We start from the raw sequence: 26569 nt of genomic DNA, 5'->3' as shown, positions 1-26569 counted from the left end.
AATGTTTCGAAAGAATGATAAAAATCATAGGCTTTTCTCACAGGCTCTAGTGGTAGCTTTCCCACCCTTTCATTTTCAACATCTTCTGCTGTATTTACTCAAATGCATGTAGGGGCTGCCAGTCCTCTCCCTCTAACCTTGATACATGCAGTGAGAGGGAGAAAACAGTAAGAAAGAAATATTTTAACCTGGACTCATAAGGTTTATTTAATTGCATTTTGAGGTGAACCTCAAGAACATTTTCAAGAGCATCTCAATAGTCTGTGCAGAGAAGAACTTTACAAACGCAGCGCGGGAATGTGCAAGGCTTCTGTCTGCACCTCACACATTCCCAATGCTCAGGCAGACCCAAAAACTCTGCTGTTGGCATTTCATTAGGTGACTTCATACCTGTAAAATGAAAAGGTGCACAGAAATTGCAGCAGGTGGTCTGAATGCTGGGGGGAAACAGTCCTGTCTTCCCCTTCGGAGGGATATAACCATATCCCAGGATCTGCCTGTGTTAATCTTTCTCAGAAGACCATTTAGGAACTGTTCAGAGGGCACACAGTGAGCTCTGTAGGGACTACAGCTTACTAGCAGACGGTTGCACTAAAAGTGGCCGGTGACCATTCCCCTGCACAGGGAATTCCTATTTCTACCAGTCAAAGTCAGGCCTTTGCGTAGATGCAGACCTAGATAAACCAGTCCAAGCTCCTTGTCTGTCACAGAGCTACTGTTCCAGCTAGGAAATTTAACTCATCATCACAACACAGCTCCGTTAGTTTCCACAAATGGCATAAAAATATCTCTACAGACCAAACATAGATAAGTTTTGAAGAAGTTGTGCGTGGACAAGGTCCACCTATTGCAGAGTCTGCAAGTTACCACACTAGGAAACTTTATTTTAAAGAGGTTGGCCTTGCTAACCGCTGTGCTCGCTTCTGCGAAAAGCACCTATGCCCAACAAATACATGGCAGAATTTGCTAGGTCTTACTTCAGTGTAAACATGAGGAGATGGCAGAACGTCTCTGCAGAGGAAAATGCTTTCTCTCAAAACACTGACATGGCACACAGGCAGGATGCCGACGCTTCTATTAGGAGAAAAGACAAAAAGAAGTTTAGAAACCCAGGGAAAGCAAAGGAAAAAAGCAGGCAGGACAAAGAAAACTCCAGTGGCAGAACAGCTCTATCGAGATCCTGGGCTTCAGGCCATACCCAGCACAGCTGCAGCAAGAAAACCAAGATACCACAGAAAAAGGAAAGGAGGGTCTGCCTCCCCAGGAACAGGGAGAGGGGAAACACGTCCCTAGGAAGCTGGGGATGCAGCAGGGGAAACATCTTGAAGCAGAGACTTGCTTTGATCCTGATGATAAATCAACTTCGCCAAAATGGATGAGCCATTTGGACCCATTCCCTGCTGTTTAAGGACTTGTCGTTGAAGTGATGAGTGTGTGTGAAAACCCACATATGCACTGAGGAAGGGAAGGCAGATGACATCAGGCTTGAATTCAGATTAGAAAAATGTGCATGAAAGAGCAAAAAAACCCCAAAACAACCTCACATTGCAGCATAGGAAAGTTTGGTGTTCCTTTTCTGTCCTCCTGCGACAGCTGGGATTTTCGGCTCCAAACGGCGAACACCACATTTTGTAACAGATCGTCTGCCTCTCTGGGTACCCGGGCTGCCTTAGAACACCGTCTTGCAAGATGGTTGAAACCAGTTTGTAGGACTGGTGCTCCACAACACATCGGCTGGTGGCAGAGGCAGCTGCCCTGCACTCAGCTGCTGCTCCAGGTCCATCACAGGGACCCCAGCAGTCATTGGCTGGGCGATCAGGGGAGCTGGACAACGCTAGGGCTGCTGGCCCTGTATCATACAGGGGGAAAAAAAAAATAAGACCCCCAAACCATGTAAATTATCTCGAAAGACTGAGACTTTTCAAAACATTTGCCTTCAGACATAAGTGTCCTTCACATTTTGGGTTTGTTTTGTTTCTCTACTAGGAAGAGTGAATTGCAAGGACTGCACACACCAGGACCATCTTCACCCTGAGAGGAATTTGCAGAATTAACATCAAAACAGGTATAAACCAAGTAATTTATGACTTCAGCCCCTGACATTTTCCACCATCTGATGGATGCTCTTACCATTGTCATATTAATACCTAAAATTGGCAATTTAAAGGTTCACATAGGCTTTTTAAAAATGATTTCACCCCTTTTAAGCAACACATTAAAGATAATTTTCAATACAAAACCGTCATATTTTTACATTTTGGGGTTAATATCATCACCGTATGTGATACACATAAGAGGGTATCTTTGTCTAATTTCCGTAACATGCACAGTTTTCTTCTGATGGTATACAAAAACATAACCTAGGAGTGCTGATTTTGCAGATTATTTTGGATGGTTTGATGCTTCCAATTATTAAATACACGAGCTGTGATGGCAACACTGCATGCATTTTAACTAGGAGGAAATTAGGGGACAAAATGCTGAGAATACAGCCCGTATGCCTCCATATGTCCCTACTCCCAGGGAAACAAAACGCACTCATGTGCAAATACTATCATTTCCTTGTCGTAATTTTAATTTCCACAAGTCAATGGGGTAACGACATCAGAGTACATACAGTGTAATATTTTGAATGTTGCAGTACTATTAAATAAATACAGTACCATTTTGTGATATTCTGACTCTGTTCAGCATCTCAAACAAGTTAATTCATCTAAAGCTTGAACACACCCCCCCTACCAAAAATCCAGGTCAGCAAAGATACTTCTGTTCACAGGGGTATTTATAGCCTTTATTTGAAGCATCCCCTCTCTAGTTGGCCTGGTTGAAGTCCTTTTGCTTTGAGTTTAAATTAGAGGTAAATGCTGGGGCGTTTTTCGCTGCCACCTGTCCTACATTTAAGATAAAGAGAAGTGTGGAGCGTGTGTGGGCACAAGAGCTGCCCGCAGCCGCTGTGCATTAGAGGAGGTGCGGGCATGCCCTGCGTGACACCACGAGCTGCTGCACCTCAGCCAGCTCGGGGTCTGCGAGCACGAGGGTGGCTGACACAGCTGCTTCTGGCCCATAGGCTTTCTGCAAAAGCTGGACACAGAAAAAAATGCTTCAGTTTTTTATTAAACATAACCTTTTTTCTTTTTTTTTCTTTTTTTTTAATGAGCGGTCTCTCAATTGGTTTGCATTTCAATGTTTAGATCTCACAGATTCCTGAATTTGAACCTGAAACAGGCTAGATTGTGCACTGTTGAAGATTACAGAAATGTGGGTTGAAACTGATACAAATAATGAAAAGCAACCATTTTTTAAATTTTATTCTAAATCTTTGCATCTATATAATTTAAAACATATGCAGAATTTTTTAAAGATACGTCTATCTAATCCTAAAAGAATTAATATCCTGTAAAACTCAGTTGTCCTTATAGAGCCTGACCTATAACGTTGCTTTCATTATCTTAATCACTGTGAAGACAGGCTGCCTAGCAAGTGAACAGTGGCCATGACAAACAAAGATCATAATAAGATCTTCAAGATCTGCACAATAGAGTAAGTTAGAGAAGTTCTGTGTGTGATTTCATTATGCACATGTCAGTAATGGCAGCAAAGAAATCTGGCTTATTTTGCATACGCTATATTAAAGACACATTTTTCAGTTACCCCAGAACACTGTGCAACTAGATAGTCATGCTTTTATAAAAACATATATAAAGCAAAACCTCAGACTTAGCCACTATGGACTCCACTGTGGTGACCTACTGCATAGATTTACATTGGCAATGCCACAGAAGTCATGCATGCTGAAATAATTTATTTCTGAGTCTAATTTTTCTCTGTGGATTTTGCCATTTGATTAGCATTTTTTTCTTTATCTTTTTACAGGCTCTTTGAAGGTGGTGTAAATTGCATCTAGCTCTGATTAATGGTGAGATTCATGCTAGAAAATAAAACCTTCACTCTAGCCGGAATGTAAATGAAGCCTTTCAAACTAGCACAGAGTTTTAACAGAAACAGAATGAATTAACTTAACCTGGAATCTTACACAGGCACACAAAAAATCAGGTACCTAAATAATCTCAGTTTGTCTCTGCTACAGTTCTTGATAAAAGGCAAAGGCAATATCAAATGCAGATTGTTGGCTGCCAAGACAATACTCTTGTTTCTCAAAGTCACTTGTAAAGTAGGCAGCACTAGCACTGTGTCAGTACTGTGCAGTCTAAGGGATAATAAGCTGGTAGCAGTTCCTACCAGGTGTGCGTCACATGAAGGCAGTTTTCAAACTTGTAAATGGAAATCAGAGATGTCCCGCTATCGCTGGCTGTCCAGAGGGGCTGGGTGCTCAACAGCCCCTTGCGTCGAGTTTTCACTTACTATTGTAAGGGACACCACCATCGCACCCCCACTTTCAGGTAGCTGACTTAAGATCCATAGCAGCTACGAGGTTGCACGCCTGACAAACACAATCATTGATATGATTTTTGGGGGTAGCATAGTGAGAGAAGTGGGTGTTACATCTGGAAGTCGAGTCACAATCGGAACGTTTAAGAATCACCCTTCCAAAGTTCCATTTTGGAGTTCATACTAAATCGCCTGAGAACCAGAAGACTCCTGTCTCTGAGGTCAATCCCTCCTTGCAGAAGGGGTAAGGCTAGGGGAGGAAGCTGCACTTCAGGGCATATTATAAGCAAGTGTCAAGTTAATACTGGATTACCTAGAGCATGAAATTAGTAAACAGATCCTAAAAACTGTCTCTTTCAACAAAAGAGAAACTTGTCCAGAACAAGATATGAAAAAAACCTAAGTTCCCACTGCAAAGTACAGAATGAATGGGGAGAGAATGGAGATGGAGAGCATGCCCACCTTTTCCCTTTGCACACCAGGAGAATAAGAACTGTGCCACCCTGGACTCTTCCCAAAGGTCCCTGAAGTCAAAGTTGGGGAGCAAATATGAGAAAACTAACATTTCAGATCCCATTCCCCACGTAGGGAAGTGGCTTCCACCTCCAGTCCTGTCCATCTGGTATCTCTCACTGGTGCCCAAGTGCAGGAATGGTCTTTGCTTTTGTTTCTGAGGAGGATCCCATGGCAAAAAAATGAGGCAAGGCCCAAAAACATGGCAAAGTAACCTTGGCTGAACTCTAAAGGCCCCCACTTCAGCTGAGTTGGTTTCTTTCGCGTTAGCTTATTTGTCGTGAGAAATCTGCGACAGCGCACAGAACCCCTTTCCTTTATTCCCACTCCCCTCCCTCACTTACACACCCTTCTACAATGCTATTATTAGCACAACTTTTCCTTGACCACCCTAGAGATGCACCAAGTGCTGGGTGTGCATGTGTTTGCACACAGCAAGATCATGGTACGAGGTGCAGTACGGTATGTATGATTTCCTTACCTCACACCTGCCTCCGTGCACTTCTTTCCAACACACACGGGACGGTAGCGTGGAGCCAGGCACACCTGAAGGGAAAGCGGACAGCAGAATGGGATGCTGTACCCTCCCATCCACGTAGGTGGTAGATCAAGGCTGGGAGGCATGTTTCTGAGGACATGGGCATCTCTTTACACATCAAAGCTCAAGTTTATTTCGCTGCATAGAAAACAGAAATTAAATTTAGCTTTGGGTGTCAAAAAAATTGTTGTTGTAATGGGCTAGATTAATTTCTGGCATGAACAGACACAATTGTCATTGATTTTGATGATTTATGGCAGCAATTTATCCTCAGTGTAACTCCACTGACTTTGTTGCAGTTACATCAGGGTTTAATTTAGCCTGATATTTTTATCAAGGGAAGGAACAAAATTAAAAGAGCACGTGTCTCGTTTTCTACTCGTCTTGTTTTCTAGTTTCCCGTTTTACACAAAGTGCATTTCTTTAAGCTATGTATTCTCCAGCCCTCTGTTTCCTGATATTGCAATAGCCTTAGGGTTTTTTTTTTTCCTCTACCTACTATTTGTGTCTGGGCTTATTGACAAATTGTCACCTGTGATATGTTTGCTGTCTTACAAGATTACAGATGACTGCTACCTCACACTGCTTCTCGTCTCCCTATATCTCTTGCATACTGAGTGGGCTTTTTTCTGGCCAGTGAACACCACCAAAGAATCTATATTAAATGCTTTTTACTCATTTCTCAGCCTAGAACTTTTCTTCTTTTAATGACTTCGCAGATAACGTCCTGGACAAGCGCAGGGCAAAGATCTTCATGTAAATTGTTAACAACTTCAAAATACATGTTTCATACATGCTACGTAATTGATGATAAAATCTCTCTTCTTCTTGTTAAAAACTTCATCCTTTGGTCATCTGCAAAATTATCATTAGAGTGAAGAACAAGCACAAAACTCAAAATGGATGCCATGTGCAAGGACACGAATGTCTGTTCCCTCTGTAAGCCGGATTCTTGGAACCCACATAGTTGCCAAATCCAACAGCTTGAGCTGTTTGATCACCTCTGATTAATTCATATTCTGGGCATCTGCTGGCATGAGTGTTTGACAAACACTGATATTCTATTTCACACCAACGGCGCTGGTGTGGGTACCCCTGGGAAGCTCTCATTTCTGCCAGGCTGGGCATAGAGTTGTCGAAGAAGAACCCAAAGCTACCAAAAAAGTTGGCATGCTGTATAGCTGGGCTGCTAGAGACAAACAAACAAGTGAAGGCCCCTGAAAGCACTTTAAAGATGCTCTGAAATCCTCTCTTTGACCTTGTCAGAGCAATACCAGAACCTGTTAGAACATGACTGCACACCAAGGTATCTCCAGAGCAATCTGCGATAAGGTCGCTGCAGACCTTAGAGCAAAGCACGTAGCCCCACGGGAGGCTGGGAGAGCAACAAGGCAGCTCCGAGGCACTCGGCGGCCGTCCGAAATGTGTGAAACCAACCTGCAGCCATACCCGCTCCTCCGGCGTTTGTCTGTCCCCACACACTCGTGGGCACTGAGGGCAATTAGCTACAGCGCACAGAAGGAGGCTGGTGATGAGCAAGACTGAAAACTACGGGCAGCGCTGGAAGAGTAGGTGTGCATGCACACGTACCTGTGTTCCGCACTTTGTTTTCCCCGTGTATTCATACTTAATTTCCGCCACAGAGGCCCTATTGCAGTAACTAATTGAGGTGTGACAACGTTTTGATATCTTCCTACTCAAACAGTCCCATTCAGTAAGCGTAAAGAGTCACCTGAAATCTTCCTCAAAGCCGCGTGATGAGACCTTGAACAAAGTGTGCGAGGATTTGTATCGCCGTCTCTGCCAGGAGACCATCGAAGAAGTACACCGTCTGTTCCTCTGGATCTGCTTACTCATTCCTTCTGCTGCTTAGGCTCTACAGTGGAGGATTTTCAGACCTTTCTAATTATATTTGCATTTAGCCACCTTCTGCCGAGCTACTGTTCAAAAAACAGCCACAACAACTAAATAAACAAACCTACGGCTGCCAGTTCAGACAGCCGGTGTGCTCGCTCTGAGGACATCTGCCCTTTCCCTAGCACCAAGATCACAGATTGCCACCAGTGGCCTTTCAACTTGTAGTAGCCTTCCTGCATTAGGCTTGTACGTCCTCGACCCACCAAAAAACCCAAAAGACTTTAGAGACTTCTTTTGGATTTCTCTTTCTTTTTTTCTTCTTTATTGGGCTTTACACAGCCCTGGAAAAATGTCTGCAATATCTTTCATAAACATCATCATTTATTAATGCACTGCAAGTCTGAAACAGCCCAGTTGTTTGGGTGCTTGGTAACATCTGAGGTTAGCTCATTTATAAAGAGGAGCAACACTGGAAAGTGTTTCTCTTCAGAGAACCATGCTGATGAAAAGTTGCTAGAGCTCATCCAAAATTCTGTCTCACACCGGATCTTTAATGTAGTTTCTTTTGGATGAACTTACAGCATGTGTGGCTTTTTTCCCCTAATAACCACCAGTATATTTGTATGCATTATTTTAATGCAGAGATTTTATTTTGATTTTCTGTGAGAGATGTGGAAACCGCACCTGGGAAATTTGGCTGGCATTTCTGTAGAAGAGTAACAATAGTGTGACAGCTTAACCAAGTGGGTACTGGTATTTAACTTGCTTTTCTTTTCATCTAGTAATTTCAGATGTAATTTGAATATTCATAAGATAGCAACACAATGACTCATTAAAAGATGTATCATGTTCTATAGAGTGAAATGTGGAAATAAGCAGTATGTTTGCAGGTTGAACAGATCAAATACAGCAGAGGCCAGAAGGGAAAGACATACAAAAAACCATCACCTTTCTCTTTTCTGAATGTGTGCATAAGGCGAGGATTAGAATCATCATGTAATATTCAGGAGAGTTGCATGGGAAATACATTTCGCATAGCAACAGCTGGTTTAGACGTTAGAGCAAGATTAAAGAGAACCTAATTCATCTATCTTTTGTTTTAAATGAATGGTTGTCTGCCAAACCAGTAGGTCAAAACAGGTGCTTCTGCGAGGGCAAACATCTCTGAAAAAATTATACTATTTCTGTGGATTTGGTTTTCTTATCTGATAATGGGCAATCATGTGCCATACTCCAGGTCTCTGTGTAATTACTAATTCACCATTTCAGTTCTACATGGTTAGCCAAAAAGGCCCTTAAGTAAGTTAAAAGGAATGCAAAAATGTTAATAAATTCAAGCTGTTAAACTCTGATTTGTACCTAATTCTGTTAATACATGCAGTTCAAATTAAAATGTAACATCAGACTTTCTGGATTTGTTGGCTTTTAAAAACCCAATAAAAGACAAGATTGTATTATAAAAAGATTATAATCCGGTTTTGCTCTTATCTCTAGCTGTGTTAAAAGAAAACTAAAGGCAAGTAATAACTTCTATAAATGAGTCATTATCAGAGATTACTATTTTTAAATAGCATCCAAAAATTTGTCAGGCATTAAAGAGCAAATAGGAAAGATTTGACTTTGCTCCTTGTACAAGGAGATTAGACTCAAATCCTCAAAGGCTTACATACTCAAATCCTACTGAGGGCCCAGGTTCAGTTCATCTAACCAAAGGATCCTAAATCAGGAGTCAAGTCAACACAGACTCCCTCTAAAAATCCTCAAAGAAAAATGAGGTGTAACAGATAATGATTTGCTTCCCTAGAAGCTAAATAGCCTTCTGAAGGAGTCTGCCTCTTGCTTTTGGGGTGCTTGCAGGGGACGATGCTCCTGTGGAAAGCAAGGGAAGGCAAAATGCAAGCACCTCACTGGAATTGAGACGGCTCCTTCGTAGTTCAGTGCCTCGACACTTGTGACAAGCTAGACCGCTGTTGTGTGGGATGTGCCAGGTGCCACCGATAAACAAGGGGAGGGACAGAGAGAAATTGGATAAAATTTGAAGCAAAGGACTATGTACTCATTAATTTTTTACATAGGCATGTCCTTGTGGTACTTGCAAATTTATTAACCGATTTATTTTACTTAAGTTAATCAGATCACGTACTACAGGCACCAGGGAAGAAGCATTTTCTTTTGAAGTAACTTAAATAAAGAGCAGATGGTGGCTTGGTGAGCAGGGCCTGGATTTGTGCTCAGTTCCAGGTTCACAGTCACAACCTATTTGTGAGACTCTAAATCAGAATATATCATATTTGAGCCAATATTCACAAAAATCTGCATGGAAAAGCTTATATTTGATAGTTGAGAGTCAGTGTGTTGATTGACTTTTGATAGAAGGAACTCAAATGTCCTGGCTGCTTGGGCCATTGCATATCTGATTTACATCTGCGAAAAAATCAGTTACGGGGCCACACAGAGAGAGTGAAGACCTTGACTGCCCACCAAAAAAAAGGCATCTGCTGGGATGTGGGACACTCAGGTTTAGCTCCCTGTTTCAAATATTTCACAGTCCACCTCGCCATGAGCAGAGTCCAAGAGCACCAGTCTCTCAGAGAAGATAGCAGTAGGATATTTAGGATATCTTCTTGGATAGCAGGATAGCAAAGTTTCCAGTTCTCTGCCAGAGTTTCTTTAGCTCCTTTGGTGCCCATCAGTCCCGCTGATGGTGGCCACGGATGCAGCTGATGCTTGCTCTCCTATGGGACGTATCCAGGACGCTCTTCTCTCTTACCTTCGGTTGTGGTGGTACAGGTTGTATCCGCTGTTCTCTTTGGAGCATGAAAGAAACGGCACAGCTTCGGTCAGGTACACCTTGTCTGAGGGAAAGCACCTGGCACTGCATACCTCTTGCAGTTAGTGTGCAATGCCCTGTCTCGCTTGCCCTCTCCGGCTTTGCTCATCTTCCCAAAAGCTGAGCTCGGGACCAGAGGCAGGGTCAGCCTGAAGCACGTGGGAAATGAAAAGAGAATTAAAGTCCTTTTGAAAGCTCCTCTGCTACAGCACATCCTCCTGAACAGGCCAGAACTTCGCGTCTGATTGTTTTTCGATGGTGCAGGGGTACATCGTGCGTTTGCACCAGTCCAGGGAGGGCATTTATACATTCCTCACTAAAAGGGCTCAATTCCTCAGGCAGAGGAAGAAGCTGTTCAGTGTGTCCCTCAGGTTTGCCAAACCTCTCTCATCTCAAGGGAGAGTCTCATTACAAAGAGGTTTTCCCCTTTCTTCCACTGAGCGCTTTCAGTCATTTCAGCGTGAGCTCCCTCTTTGGATCTTACTGGTGTTGGAAATGCATACCTTTATTGGAGCTAAAATGGCCAATGTCAGAAACAAAACCAAAACATCTCGGGGGGCGGGGGGGAGCAGTAGGAACTAGCACAAATAGTGACAACTGCGAATGGACATTGTTCTGCTTTCCAAGTGACTGTGACCCCAGATGGTAGGACATGACTGTACGCTGGCAGTCCATAAAGTACTAAAATAAAGCTCCATTTCAAGTACATTTGCCTCTAGAAATAGAAAAGTATCCTCTATATTTATGTTATATTAGTGGTTGGTTTTGGAAGTTTTGCCAGAAGTTGTCCAGAAATAAAAAAAAAAAAAAAAAAAAAAAGAAAAAAAAGTTTTGCATGAATCATCCATGTTACAGTCTTCATAAATCTACATCATTACCAAAGTATGTCCCAAATTGCTGCATGAATACCAGACTTGAAACACTGGTGGGAAAAGGAGGGTATAAAATTATGTCAGAGTACAACCGGTACTAATATGATGGCAACGTAATATCATTCTGTTAGTCTACAAAATTTCTGTGGTGATACTCTAAGACATATGCCTTTGATACGATAGCAGATGTGGTAAAGCTCTACTTTACATACTATGTTATGCCTCCATCAGTCTGTGGCAATGTAACCTCAAACCATAAGAGCAAAATAAGGCTGAACTTATAACTTTTTTAATACTTATTATACAGTGCAGCATTGCAATGGCAATACTCACTACAGATCTGATTGAGGGAGCCTCTGAAGAGAAGCTGCTGACACACTAAGATTCTTCTGATGACATCTTAAAACAAAGACTAATTTATGGAAGGCAGTTGTACTTGTTTTTCAACAGCTATCTCATGGAATGGACCATACATTTTTTTCATGATCTCCTAGTTTAAAAAGAAGGTTTATGAACATTTGCTAGTGGACACATTAAATTGTCACCCACAAAATGATGACGAGCATTATCCATTCCTTCTAACTCTTTTTTTGCCTGTTTACTGGTAGCCATAAGAAGGCGAGGACAGTCAAGCACAGGAACAGATTGACGAGAGAGGCTGTACAATCTCCACCCTTGGAGGTTTTCAAAACCCATATGGATAAAGGCCTGGACACTCTGGTCTGATCTCATAGCTGCCCTTGCTTTGAGTTGGAGGTGGTCTTCCTGAGGTCCCTTTGCACCTGAACTATGCTATGATCCTATGATCCTAAGATTTATTATTTCAATTTCATAGCTGAAATAATCTGCACTGGAGTCTCATCATTCGGTAGCGTATTTCCACCATAGCAGTAATTCAATTTTACAGAAATCTCTGGATGACAGACCCTGGATCTCACGAGGACTTGAACCTCCCTGACAGCTGCCGGAAGGATGATATGGTGGGACACAGACAGTCAAGAGGACTTGTGGAAGCGGATAACTTCTTGGCTCAGGTACAGGACAGGCAACTAAGGGTGGTGCACAGTTGGATCTACTATTCACTAATGAGGAAGAGCTGACTGGAGACATGATAATCAATGGCAATGTTGGCTGCAGTGACCATGAAATAGTGGAGTTTGAGATCCAGAGGGGAGCAAGGAAGAAGATAGCAGAGCAGGCTTCAGACTATTCAAGGAACTGGTAGGTGCCATCACTGCATCTCTGAAGAGTAAGAGGAGCTCAGGGCAGAGGGCGGGTCTTTAAAGAACAGTTCATCACAATCTTTAGGAAACCAGCCAGACTTATGAGGATATTGGTTTGGCTGAACAGGAAAGTCATGACAGAGCTCCAATGCAAAAAGGCAACACAAAGTGAAAGCTGGGCCAGGCTATGAAGGAGAAGTTTGGAAACGTTGCCACGGCACACAGAGATGGTGTCAAAAAAGCCAAAGGCCAGCTGGAGTTAAGACTTTCAAGGAATGTCAAGACCAACAAGATGAGCTTCTATGACCAAATTAGTAGTAAAAGGCTGAACAAGAAAAATATGAGGCCATTGCTAAATGGAGTGGTTTAGTGATAGCAGACAAGTGGATGAACTCAATGCCTTCTTTGCCTCTGTTCACCAACAAGGTCTCCCAGGACTCTGTGCTAAGTGAAAGGGTTCAGGGAGGAGAGTAGCTATCAGCACAGTATGAGGACTGAGTCAGGGACTACAGACAAAAACTTGACCCAGACAAAAATGGTCCTGGGCACATGGAAAAGCAAAAGCAAATTGCCAGCATGGATTTACCAGAGCAAATTGTGCTTGACCAACCTGATATCCTTCTATGATAAATTTGCTGGATTTCTAGCTGAGAGGAGGGTAGTGAGTGTCATTTATCTTGACTTTAACAAGGCTTTCGACATTGTCTCCAACAATAACCTTCCATCCAAGTTAAGACATTAGAGTCTGGATGGGTGGAAAAACAAATGAGTAAAAAATCCTGGTTGGACAATTGGGTTCACAGGTTAGTGGTTAATGGGTTGTACTCTATCTGGTGGCCAGTGACAAAACAGCATTGCAGGGGTCTATACTAGAACTTGTCCTGTTTAACGACCTTATCAGTGACCTGAAGGAGGTGACAGAGTGCACCCTCATCAAGTTTGCAATTGATGCCAAACTTGGAGGGGGACCAATGCTCAAGGGCAGGGCTACCATCCAGAGAGAGCTAGGCAGGCTGGAGGGATGGGCCAATCTTGTGAAATTCAAAGAAGAATTGCTGGACTCCCCAGAAGAGAGTGACTGTGATCCACACAACAGTTGCAGAGCTGCAGAGCCTCAGGGCTGGCTCTGTCCCTCCTCCAAAGCGGAAAAACCTCTGCTTTGTGCCCTTCCACACACACGTAATGAGAACCAAGATTAGACTCTCTCCACCATGTAGTAATGCTGCTGAAAACCTACCAATGTGTTCTCACTGCCCAAGTGCATTACAAGTCACTCCTTAGTCTTTCCACCAACTCTCAGTCTGTGGGCCTGATCCATAGCTCATTGACTTTGCTGCAAATCTTTCAGCAGATTATGACAGACTATGACAGATCTCTGCAAGCTATGACTCTCCTTTGTGCCAATATATTTGTAACTAGTTCATTGCTTGCCCTATTTATACCCTTGCATTTTTTCTTTTTTTTTTTTTTTTTTTTTTTTTTTTTAGATTTGATCCTTTTATCTGAATGTCTGAACTCAACTCAGTTTTTTTTATCTTTTACCCTTTTTTCATCACCCTTCAGAACTTTGTAGCTGACACTACTTTGATCAGAAATCTGGACTAGGGACCTCCTGAGGTCCCTTCACACCTGCATCATCCTGTGATACTATGAACTGCTCTTCTCTGCTAGGATAGGAGCTGAGGAGCTTCATTTTCAGGCTGTTTTAAGGAAGAAACTAAACACAGCTGCAACATTAACTGGACTCCCTTCCTCCCACCTCCAGCTTTCCCCACACTCTTTGCTAATAGATCATTAGGCACGTTTATTCTGCTTTCAGTTGATGAATTGTTTATGTGACCTTTCATGACATAACTAGCAAATGCTTTTAAAACAGACAAACAGAAAAAGAGTTTGGCTCTACTAGTAAGGACTAGGCTGTGGCTCTGCTCCAAGATGCAAGACCCATGCCCAGAGGGGTATTCATTTGCGCTATGCTCAGCAGTAGCAAAAAAAGAATTAATTATCCTTCTAAAAGATTCGCATTCAGCATACTGCTGCTGTGGGAGAAAGAGGAAGAAAAGGTAAATGGAAGCAGGAGCACATGAAAATTATTATTGTCCTATGCCATCATCAACTGATGTACATGTACACACACCCTTAGATTCCCAGCCAAGTCCTTTTTCAGTTTTTGTCTACCTGCTGGGGGGGTATGGGGGGCGTCACATACAGATGAATTAAATGTATCATGCTCCTCAGCCAAGGTATTGTAATAGGAATTTCAGTCTTCAGTGCTGTAGCCAAAGAGAGCCTAAGAGCTTTCTTAAGCATCCTCAGTCATACACATTCTTCATACCGGCAGCTAAAAATATTAAAGTCACTGGCACAGCAAACTGACAAAACAGCTAAAACCTTTGGTCTGCTAAACATATTAAAATGAAGAAAAGCTACCCTACAGACATTGTCAGTATATTTGAGCAGCTCCAGTGGAGTCTAGAGAAGGAAACTTAACACATGAAAGATGCAAAAAATATTTTGAGTTCCGCAGATATAAACATTGATTTACCTACCAAAATAAGAAGCAGGAAGGAACAGAAGAGTGAAGAAATTGGACAGGAGTCATAAAAATATCCAAAATTTAAATATCCAGGGGTTAGGAACCTTACAGTTAGGAACTCACAGGAAATACCCATGACCAGATTTCCAAGGGTACCGAGAAGCCTGTGAGCCAGGCTTCAGGAAAAAAACAGCATAGGACCAGAAGGACTTAAGGAGAAGACCTATGACCTGACTTACCATGTTAGGTACTCATGTTAAAACTGTCCACCCACAAAAGCATTGCACAGATCTTCCTGGTTCTGGTAGATACCTATTTATCTATTTCTTTGATACCTGAATGTATTGGGCATTTCAAGTTCTGTCCTGGAGTGCCTCCAGAAGTGCCTCAGACCTGGCAATGCCGAGCATCGCTTTGGGATGAGGCAACGCAAGGCAGCGTCACAAAGCAGTATTCCTCCTGCCGGCCTCATCCCGAGCCAGGTCTGGCAGTGGTCCCAGAGCTCACCAAAACAAAAGGGGGAGGAGGCTACCGTTTTAATCTTTAATTTGATCTAGCATCTAAACCCACATCTCAGTCCCTCACGAGCACATTAATTACAGAGCCAGAGGGTACGCTACCAAGGCGGAGGAGAGCAGGGAGCTGGGAAGAGGTACTACCATTCCTGACAGTTGAAGCTGTTTAACTTTTGATTAAATTAATTTACCACTCCCTCCAGCTAATGCCTCAACTTGTGGGATAGGGACCTGCACAACTACCTGCTCTGCCTCCTCAACGCTGCCCCAGTCCCATAAAGACGAGTGCTCTGGAAGGGGAGAGGTGAGAGCATCCTCACAGCTCCAGGTGTGCCGGAGAGGGGTTGGGATGTGGCTTTGGGACTGGGACACTCTCTTGAGTGTCAACACGTCTTTGAGTCCTCTCGGTCCCCTACTTGCCCAGAGAGCACTTTGCCTGCTTAGCAACTGCACAAAGATACACGGCCTCTTCTGTCAGCCACGTCCCAAAAGTGACTGCCTCACTCACAAAGTACCCTGCGTGTAGGAGAACAATTTCCCGACGTCTTGGATAAGGTGCCAAGGACAGGGGCAGAGTATAAACATCGTTTCTTCTCATGAGCGTTTCCCATTGTGTTCCTACCCAGGCAGAACTCCGTGTGGGCTCAGATCACAGCTGAGATGCCAAAATCCCCCTGAAGCACTCCAGACAGAGCCTGCATACCCAGCGTACGCTGTACGAGTCCCTGCAGACGAATAGATGACTAAACACCCACCTTGCAAATCCAGCCTGAAGAGTGATTGGGGTCCTGGAAACTTTTTGTAACACTGTTATTTTCACCTACCACAATAAAGAGAGCCCTGAAAATAGAGCGAATCATCTCTGGGTACTGAAGGCACTAGACCTCTCAAGAAAATATGTGGGTACAGCCTGTTTTCGCTGTAAATAGGGACAAAATTCCAATCTCGGTATTATTTTAAAGAAGAAAGCTGAATTTGGTTACAGTGCAGGTCAGACAGATGTTCCACCCAAGGAGCCAAAGCATTACTAACTATTATATTTGTGTTTTATTACAGAGCCTCAGAACCATAGTCATGGGCCAGGACCCCACTGTAATGGATGATATATAAAAACAGAACTAAGATCCTTCCTGACATAAGTCTGAGAAACCCACTGGCTTCGGTGTGATTACTCACACTACAAAAAAGCAGCTGATTTGCCCTAACGAATAAACCATCTATATATTTTTACACAAAAAAAAAACCCACAGGAAAGTATCCAATACCAGGCTGTAAAACTGAGGTTCACCATGAAATCAAGTATATGCATTTGTAACAAACTACAATGTGCCTTTCCTTCTTGGAAACAAAGAACACCAAGAGAGACCTCTTTTTCTTTTGCTTTGGCATTTTATAGTGTTGGTGATTTCCAAAGAGCCAGGCTGGCCCCACACCTAGAATAGCAAATTTAGGCAATGTAAAAGTTGGTTATAAAACTACCTGAATGCAACATTGCATCTCTTGTTTGCAAATACAATTAAATAGTACATAAAAACCTGCTAGTAAGTAACTCTTAAAATATGACTATGAATAGACCAATGTGTTTTAATCTGTAGACAAGTTCTATTAGCCATACACACTAACTTATTTTGCCGATGACCGTAACTGGGCTTTACCCAGGAACTGGCCAAAACATGCCACAAAATTGGAGATGTCCTAGAAGTTGCATGAGAAAACTTCTTTCTTGCCTTCTTTCAATCTTAAATAAATAGCAGGGTACTCTGTGTGCTGAAAGGGAATCGTTTATGTTGGACTAAAACAGAGAAGGAAAAAAAGATGCAAAGGCCAGAATAAAAGTCGGCTGGATGCCTGGAAATAAATATGAATATATTAGAAAAATATTTCAAACTAAGGATGTGAAAAATGGAAAGCCCAAACCAAAACTAGGGAAGGAACTTCACATAATTCGGTTTTACGACTAAGAGGTGGCATAATACCAATCCAAAGCAGGGCAAGATTGCTTCTGAGATCTGGAAAAACAGGGGAAATTTCTGCTCCTTAGCTCCTCTGATGTGAATCTCAAACAACTCCTTTGGTTTCTGCAGATTTGCTCCACAATTAGTCCCAAACATTTTGCCTAAAACTCCTGCAAATGCAGGGTGATCATAATGCAACCTCCTTGTGGAAGCACAGAGATTACCGGTCAATTGACTTGCAGGATCACAGGTTTTATCTGTCTGAAACGAGAGTAGAATCTAGGCCGGCGAAAATATGCCTTCACCATCACCAAGGACCTTCGCTGGCAACAGCACAAGGTTTTCACGCTTTAGCCAGAGGAATACTCTCACCTGCCTGGGTCTGCCAGACAAACACCATCACCCTCTGTGGCAAAGGCACAGAGGACGAGACGACAGCATGCACCAGATGGCAATTAATAACAACTCTTATTCAATACTTACTCGCTTCCTACCACAGAATCTGGGAAGCCTTTTTCTTCTAGCGCTTTCCGTATCTTTACCATTGAGAAGACGAAGAAATAGCAGACTAAAGCTATTAGGTGGTACATGGCCAGATGGTGATAAAAGGCTATGAATCCATGACCAAAATGAGGATCTTTCTGATATTCTGCCTCTGCTTAGCAACATATACCATAAGATAATTTTTTGCTGGTTTTGCTGTTTCATGATGAGCAATATCTCTTTTGTGGCTGCAAAATAAAGAACTACGTCATTGTGTTTGTTATAATGCACCAGAAAAATTGTGGTCTCTTAAATACAGTGGAGTCTGAAAAGGTTAGTTACAGAAGGACCAAGAGGCTTTATTGAGAAATTAACTGTAAGGGCAAAAATAGAATCACTGCAGAAAGAGAGCAAAAGCAAGAGCACGGACAAGAGGAACACAGGAAGGCCCAGGGAACAGAAAATGTACTGAACTGTAACTACTGAACCAGGGAAAAATAATTATCCACAAATGGAAAAGGTAAGAGTGGAGGAGAGCCAACACAAAAAATATTATAAATAAAAATATATTCAAAAGATGATATTTAAAAGTATCACATAATAAGGAGGCTTTTGAGAAAAGATGCATTAAAAAAAACCCCAAACAGTGAATGAGCAAGAAAACTCATCAAACCAGAGGCCAGAGACAGAGAAATAAGCATGTCTGAAGCAATGAATGGTGAGAAAAGACATGAGATAGGTTAATAGAGAGAGGGAAAACAAGATTTTAGACAAATACTGAAGGACTTGTACTGTATATAGGGCAAATTACATGACAGGCAAAGGAGCAATTAGTAGAAAATAAGCCTGTCATTTAATCCTAGGAGCTGGTTAGAACCCAAGCGGATGAGAAATGTGGTTTAAGTGGTTTCTCTAGAATCAGCATCCCAGAAGCCCAGCTAAAGAACATAAACAGAAACATGGTGTCAATCATGCTTGTTGGAAGCAAAATGGCACAGAAATGGTTTAACTTAATCCCTGAGGGTTAAATGTTGATACCAACTTTGTTTTCGGGTTTCAGCCTACATTTAAGAAAACCCCTCTGTTCCATTTGCTGCCCAGAGCCTTTGACATTCCACTTCTTAACTTTCTTCCTTTTTTCATAACTAAAAGGATCACTGATCAAACCAAATTCAACAAATGTCAAAGGCATTCTTTCAAAGCCAGTATGTGGTCACAAAACATCTCACTTTTGGCAGTGACCAAGAACAAGAAGATTGGGCCGGAGACAAGATGGTCATTATTATTTTTAAGGAAAGGTATTTATATTTAGTCATATGTTCCATCTAAGACATCCTATTCAAAGGTTGTTTGTAATTCCAATCAGCTGTGCATCACTAGCTCCCATGGGAACCTCAGAGTTTGTCGTGTTTAGTCACTGGAAAACTCTCTTTCACACAGGCATCTGGTGGCCCATGCAACTAAACACAGCCATAGCTTTTTACTTTGGGGGCAGATATCGCCCCAGAGCTTCGGACTACAGAGCGTGGCAAGATACTGTGGGCTCACGTTGGTAAGGATCACCACAGATACGGGGCAGAAATGCCTTGACGCCACTGCTCTGTGAACTCCAGCTGTGTTTTGTAAAAGAAATTAAAAGTATTTAGTTATACATTAAAAATAACCAGGAAGACCTTATCTGAAAAGATAATCACGAGCAAGTGTGCATGTACGTAAGTGCACATATACACATATATACACACAGTTGTGTGTACATCTAGATGTCTTTGATAGATACGCTACGGCATCAGTCAGCACAGTTGTGTCACCACATAGGGTTAGCAATTTTATAGTGCTCAGAGCTGTTTATAACCAGTGGTAATCTTCAGGATCAAGAAAAGCAGGAGAAAAAATTTCTTCTCTTTGGAGGTACACCTTCTTAGTGGTGGGGTTGGCTTAATGTAGCTGCATCCTGCACTTTATGCTGATTTAGGAGCATAGGCAAGACTAGACCAAAAACAAATTTAATGGGACACAGGTAAACTATAAACGTGATCTTTCCTCTCAGCACTTAAGAAAACACTTAGCTGGAGTGAGGAGGATGGAATAACCCTCCAAGGTCATTTGGGGTCAGGTGCGTTGAAGAACCTTTTGGGTGCCTGTGTTCCTACAGGGACCTGGGCCATCTGGCCCTAACTGCTTCATTACAGCGCTTTGGCGAGCACTATCCCCTGTAGTGACTGCCTTCTTCGTACCACTAAGGACTGCAAGAAATTTATCTATACCCTCTTTACGCACATTGATCTTTCCACGCCCAGGTAAGGTCCAGAAGCCTGACTGCCCGCTGCACCAGAGTGCCACGCGCTGTTTTCCACTTGCGCAACTGTGCAGACGGGGTACTTCAGACCCGCTGCACCAACACCCGAGCTTTGCCTGCAGGGAGCACCAAGAGCCTGAAACACCCCTGCTCCTGGTCCTGCACCTCTCCACATCTTGTAAGGCAGGTGGGCTGCCATCGGCTCCCAAAACCAAAAGGAGGAGGACTGGTCCCGCAGGCAGACTCCTACCTACATCTCAACTAGTACAAAGGAGTGGGTTTGAGACGTTGGTATCTTGTAAACAAGTCAGCGCAGTTAAAACTGAGACATATTTTTTCTCCTTTTCTTATTTCCACATTTCTGTCTCCCATTGCCGGTGTCGCAGTTGTGTACAGTGATTGCTTTCCTGTACATGGTTAGTACCACAAAAACCCTTTGCCTGTGCATTTGTTTCTGTAGGCTCACAGAGCTATTTTTTTTGTACGCATCAGTGACAAATGTAATTTACAAAATGTTTTCCTTTTCTTTTGCATTATTTACTTCCTAAGTCATTAGTGAATCTTGTTTATCTCCACCACCTTCGTAACAACTCGACTGAAGCTGACATAGGAAGAGATGGGCAGCAATACTGCTTTTACCACACAACTTTATTGATGTTTCTGCACCAACTGTGATTCCTGGCAATCCAGTCCAGCCTTTCCCAGCCTTGGTCGATGAAGTCATACCCACGACATCAACAAAGAGATATTCAACTTCTCCTCACTCACATTAGGTGGGCTCTTCAATGTGCTCTTAAGAGAAGGCGATGCCTCCTGATACCCTGTGCGAAACAGCCTAAGTTTATTTCCCCTGTCATTGCCAGCATCTGTGTGCCACGTACTCCCTGAAGAGAAGCCAAAGCACTGCTTGGGAACTTGGGATCCCAAGGGTAGATATGTTTTGCATGTCTCTGCTTCACTGAACGCCGCATGACTAGTGCCGATGGTTATGTTTCCTGGGTAAGTGTGGGAAGCGGGGCTCAGTGCTTTTGCCACCTCCATCTGCTTTCCCAGAAAAGCTAGGGGGAAAATGGCTGGGATTTCCATGTTGCAAGTTTACGTCCTAAGACTTTTAATACATCAGTAATTTACTGTGACAGTTGACAGTCATCGCAACACACAGAAAAGAGAAAAGTAATCACAAAGCGTTCTTCTCTGTGTTTATTTTACATTCTACTTGCATGTACTGTGTGCGCGTATGGTTGTCTGTCTGCTCAGGGACCCACCAGCCCATTCTCCCCCAGTCCAGTAGAGCTGAAGCTGTTGGATGATCCTAGCTAAATTTGCCAGAAGACTGGAGCTCCCAGCTCGCTCTGGAGTGTTTCCACAACACATAGGCTAAGCCCTGGTCCCTGGGCGGAGCGGTATTGGATAACTCACATCTGCTCTTACTGCAGGGTATGGTCCTCAAGGCCACTTTCTCCCTTCTACGTCTCAATTTCTCCTACCTTCTTTGTCCTGGACTGGAGCCTGGCAGTAGATAGAGCACCTTCAAGTGCAGGTGGGTGCCCGGTTACTCAGTTCCTACCAGCTTCCCAGGAGATGGGTGGAGAGATGCAGCTGGTGGCCCCAGGGAGAGAAAGGCTGCGAGCAATCCCACTTCTTCTTCCAGCAGGGCACTCAGATCTACGAGCTCCAGGCCATCTGCTTCAGAGTCTATTCCTGTTGCCAGCTTCCCCTTGCTTTCACCAATGGACTCTGTCACTGTAAAATATTCATATGGATTAATTTCCCCTTCCTGTCTAAGATGCACAGAAAAAAAGTGAGTCCCACCGTAATTATTTTTTTAACGCTGCTGGGATCATCACCGACCACAGCAAATCAACATTATGCTGTTGTAGGTACAAACTTTCAGTGGTATTCAAAACAATGTTCACTCGTCCAGCAAAACGTGGATTTTTATCAAGTATGAAACATTTGGGAATTGTGTTAACTTTGACTGCTTACAATGGCTGACAATAAAAATCAATAGTACCAGATCTTCTTTTCCTTTCAGGTGTCAACAAAATTTATTTAATCGTGGCAAAATTTTGCCTTTCAACAGTTTTTCCATTATTTCATTTTAACTTCTAGATCATAATTTTAGTATTATATTCCTATACATATTTCATTTTTTATATTGCAGTTTTGACATTATCCGGGTGAAATATTGCAATGGCTCTAAACATAATTTTTTTTCTGGAAAAAACAGACCTATAACTCACTTAGATTCTCTTTATAAACTAGGTTCTGTAGAGCTCAGCAAATAATAGTTTGTAGTCTGGGACTGAACCAAAAAAGTTAAAAAAAGAGATTACATTCAAGCCAAATCAAAACAGAAACTAACATTACAAAATAAACGAAAAATAGGGTAGGTTATTAGCAGAAATGAAGTTTTTCCTTTTCTTTTAAGGATGTTCATGCCTCTGCCCTTAGGTATCTTATTAGCCATTGATTTGCCACATTCAGCCCAGCATCATAAATGGTTTCTTTCCATGCGAAACCTCCTTGTTGATGGACATAATGGGAAAAGACCTTCCTGGCTCAGACTCTCTTCTCCAGGAGAGGATGCATCCTGTGCCTCCCTTGCCAAGCAAGACCTCTGGTCTTTGGAGGCATCCAAGCATGGGTGTGGTGGCAAATTTTCTTGCATGCTCTTCTTTCTCCTGACTGCTCTGAAAAACACCTGCTCTGAATGGTCCTTAAAGCGAAGAAACAAGTTCACCATTGTGCTCCTCTAGCAACCGGGTTCTGTTCCCACCAAAACGATTGTAACTTTTTATTGCTTGTTTGACAATGCCCGGGAGGGACCAAGGTGCTTTAAAATATGGATTAGACAGGCCAGATTACTGCCTGCAGCAGTTTGCAAATGTGACATGGTGGTGGGGATGACAACAGAATAGGGAAACTCATTGGGAAGGAGAAATCAAGTATGAACAGCGAGACTGCACTGCTGTTCCCTGAGACTTACTGCGCAGCGTGAAGGGGTAGAAAATCAAACATTTCTAAACAACTGTGAAATATAGTATCCCTTTTTCTTGGAAGCATCATCATAAAATATTGATTTTTAAAAAAAGTCTAAATAAAAAGAGAGCAGAGCTCTTGTCACCAGCTCAGAAAAGCATCTTGATTTAGCATTGACTTCAATGGCACCTTGATCACATTAACTCTTATTATTTTGCCAGAATGGCAATAAGTATGGAATAAAATCTGAGCCAATGACTACTCTGGAAATACTGGCATAAGAAACATTTTATTTCTCAAACATTTTGCCATTTTGAAATTTAATGACAGCAATGCATTTATAGAATATGAATAAATTATTGAAGTTTTTGCCTCCAATTAATTTTTCTAAAGATATAATTTTCCAATGGAGCTGTTGTTGTTGCTTCGCACACTGTGGACAGAACAAAATAAGAGCCCCTTTTTTGAAGAAAAATGTTGTGGTTTCAATAGATTTTAACATTATTCTACTAACAAAAGAAGTGTTTGAAACTACTTTAGGCTGGTCACGCCCGTAGCCTGGCTTGGGAAAACAAATCTAGGAAGTTCTTTATTTTCATCTATTTTTCTAAGCGAAAACTGCACCATTGACTCCATAAGATTTAAAACTTGCTGTGGTGTGAGCCACAAGACTTTCTGCAGCTAGTTATAGTGTTATTTTGGTCTGAAACATCACCAAAAATAACTAGTATAAACTCATTATTTTTAAAGAAAACAAACTTATTTTTGTAGAAATTCAGAATGCATACATTTTTTGCATAGACTTGTAATATCAGCTGAAGCCAGTGCTAAAAATTAAACATCCTTTAAAAATATATGCCTTGTTCCTGTAAAGAATTTGATGAATCCATGCAGCAAGCCAGCTTGGATTTCTCCAAAGAATAGCATTCTAATTGTTATTATTCATATAGCAATACCATCTAAATACTTGATTTTCAAGCCTCAGGGTGTTAGGTAATGTGAAAGGGAGACAGCCGCTGCTCCAAAGCATTCATGTTTGAGATGAACAAGCGGCACAAATGATAGTTGATGGGGAAAACAAAAGACACAGAGGAAAGAGTGAGCTACAGAAGACATGCAATTGAGACAAGATGAAATTAAAATCTTAACCCTCACTGCAATGCCTTGCCCACGCAGATGTATTGTCTGTATGGGTATGGTGATCACAATATAGCAAGGCTGAAATCCTAGACCAGTAAAATTAATGGCAGAATTTCTCATCAGTTTCAGACTAAGAATTAAAATCTCTTGTGAGACCCCACGTGCAGTACTGTGTTCAGCTCTGCGCCTCCCCCAGCATAAGAGAGACTTCGACCTGTTGGAGCGGGTCCAGAGGAGGGCCACGAAGATGACCAGGGGGCTGGAGCACCTCTCCTGTGAGGACAGGCTGAGAGAGTTGGGGTTCTTCAGCCTGGAGAAGAGAAGGCTCCGGGGAGACCTTACAGCAGCCTGCCAGTGCCTAAAGGGGGGCTACAGAAAAGCTGGAAAGGGTCTTCTTACAAGGGCATGTAGTGATAGGACAAGGGGTAGTGGCTTTAAATGGAAAGAGGGTAGATTTAGATTAGATATTAAGAAGAAATTCTTCCCTGTGAGGGTGGTGGTTGCTGGCACAGGTTGCCCAGAGAGGCTGTGGCTGCCCCATCCCTGGCAGTGTCCAAGGCCAGGCTGGATGGGGCTTGGAGCAACCTGCTCTAGTGGAAGGTGTCCCTGCCCATGGCAGGGGTTGGAACTAGATGATCTTTAAGGTCCTTTCTAACCCAACCCGTTCTGTGATTCTATGATTCTAAAAGGAATTTGAAGACTACGACACTTCATCCATCAAAGTCATCATCAAAGTTCCTATTGACTGAGTGACCGAAGTCTTGTATTTCAACTCTATGCAGCATGTGCCTGCTCCCAGCACTTGTCTAACAACTCTTTCTGCAGTGTTCTTTTACAGAGTTACTGAAGAACTTTTACCAATACTCAGTGAGTCTCTCTAATCTCCCAGGTTTTCTGCATTTGGAGTTATTGAAAGTTTTAAGCACATGGAAGGAAATCCTGTAAGAAGTATGCCTAGTCAGACTTTCCTAAATATTGAGTACCTGTGAATCCTAAACATTGAGTTCCTGTGAATTTAACTTCTTAATTTATTGCACACTTTAACATGTGTACAATTATGTTTCACTATCCTAAACTTTGTTGTATTTTGTAAAATAGACGGAGATTCCAGCAGAGCAAAAGGCTTGTTATAACCAGAAGTATGTTAAATTTGAACTGATTCAATTATTCATTTGAAATAATATTGATTGCATATGTAAATATTTCTCTTCACTGTGAACAAATTATGAACTAATGGACGAGCTCATTATTATATGGATTTTAGTCATAAATATTCATAGAATAATCAGGATAATCTTCAGATTCAGAATGTTCACCAGATGTTCACTCTGACCACTTTTCGTTGTTATTTGTGCTGTGTGATTGGCCACTCAAACCATATGGCATTGTTTCTAGTCCCTGAATCAGTGACAAATGCTTAAATCTGGATACCGATGAAAAACAAAAGTTCACTTCCATTATGAATCTTCAAATGAAAAAATCATGTCCCAAAAATCTTTCCTTTTTCATGAATTGTGAGTATTTTCACCCATTCCATGTGCACATCCAAATAATGATGAATAGCATAATACATAAATTAATCTCAGGGCATTGCTTTTTCTCACAGTTTGCACAGACCAGTCTTTTCTCATTTGACAAGCTCTAACTTTTCTCCAGGGTCTAAATTTTAATGACAGCTACATTGTTTGGACTTTTGTTGCTATCATCATCATCATTATTATTATTAGCCTTTGAACTTGTTATTTCTTCAATTAATTCGATGTATTGATTCAATCAACATATTTACTTTTCAAAATGTGCTTTCAAATAAATATTTCTGGGCAAGGCAGACATATTGGCTCTTTTCTTTAAGAAAATAAATACCATTTTAGGAATATTAGGGGAAAAGACATATAAATTGGCACTTTTCTTAAAGATTTCTGCACATAGCAGCACATTTTTTCACAGTTATATAAAAGTCAACTTTACTTGAACATTTCTGAGAAAACTAACACTGTTCTTCAATATCTGGAAATGATTCCTACATAAAACAGCGAGTCTTAAACTTCCAAAGTTTAAGACTATTAAAAACATTGTCCACATGGCATGTTTCATAATACTAGGCTATTCTATTCATACCCTTACATCAGTCATCACCTTGGTATCTGAATGCACAAAGTTTAAAAAAAATGTTTTTCCTATTAAAAGAATTAAAAGCTGGCTTCTCAGAGATCACAGAAAGTTATTCCAAATAATGAGCAAGAATTTGCTCTGGTCTCAGCATCTTTACTCTCAGTAGCTTTAAACATGAACTGAGAGAAAACAGAAAAATATGGCTACTGTTTAAATTTATAAATTAGCTATCTGCAAAATGACAAATAATTTGGCGGACACAACAATTAGATCAATTTGGAGCAAAACAGACTTTAACTGAAACAAATGCAAAGTGTTACGTGAAGGA

Source organism: Accipiter gentilis, chromosome 15 (genome assembly GCF_929443795.1).
Source record: "Accipiter gentilis chromosome 15, bAccGen1.1, whole genome shotgun sequence".
NCBI classification, from domain to species: Eukaryota; Metazoa; Chordata; class Aves; order Accipitriformes; family Accipitridae; genus Astur; species Astur gentilis.
The sequence above is the reverse complement of the archived record's forward strand: the minus strand, read 5'-3'. Positions refer to the sequence as shown.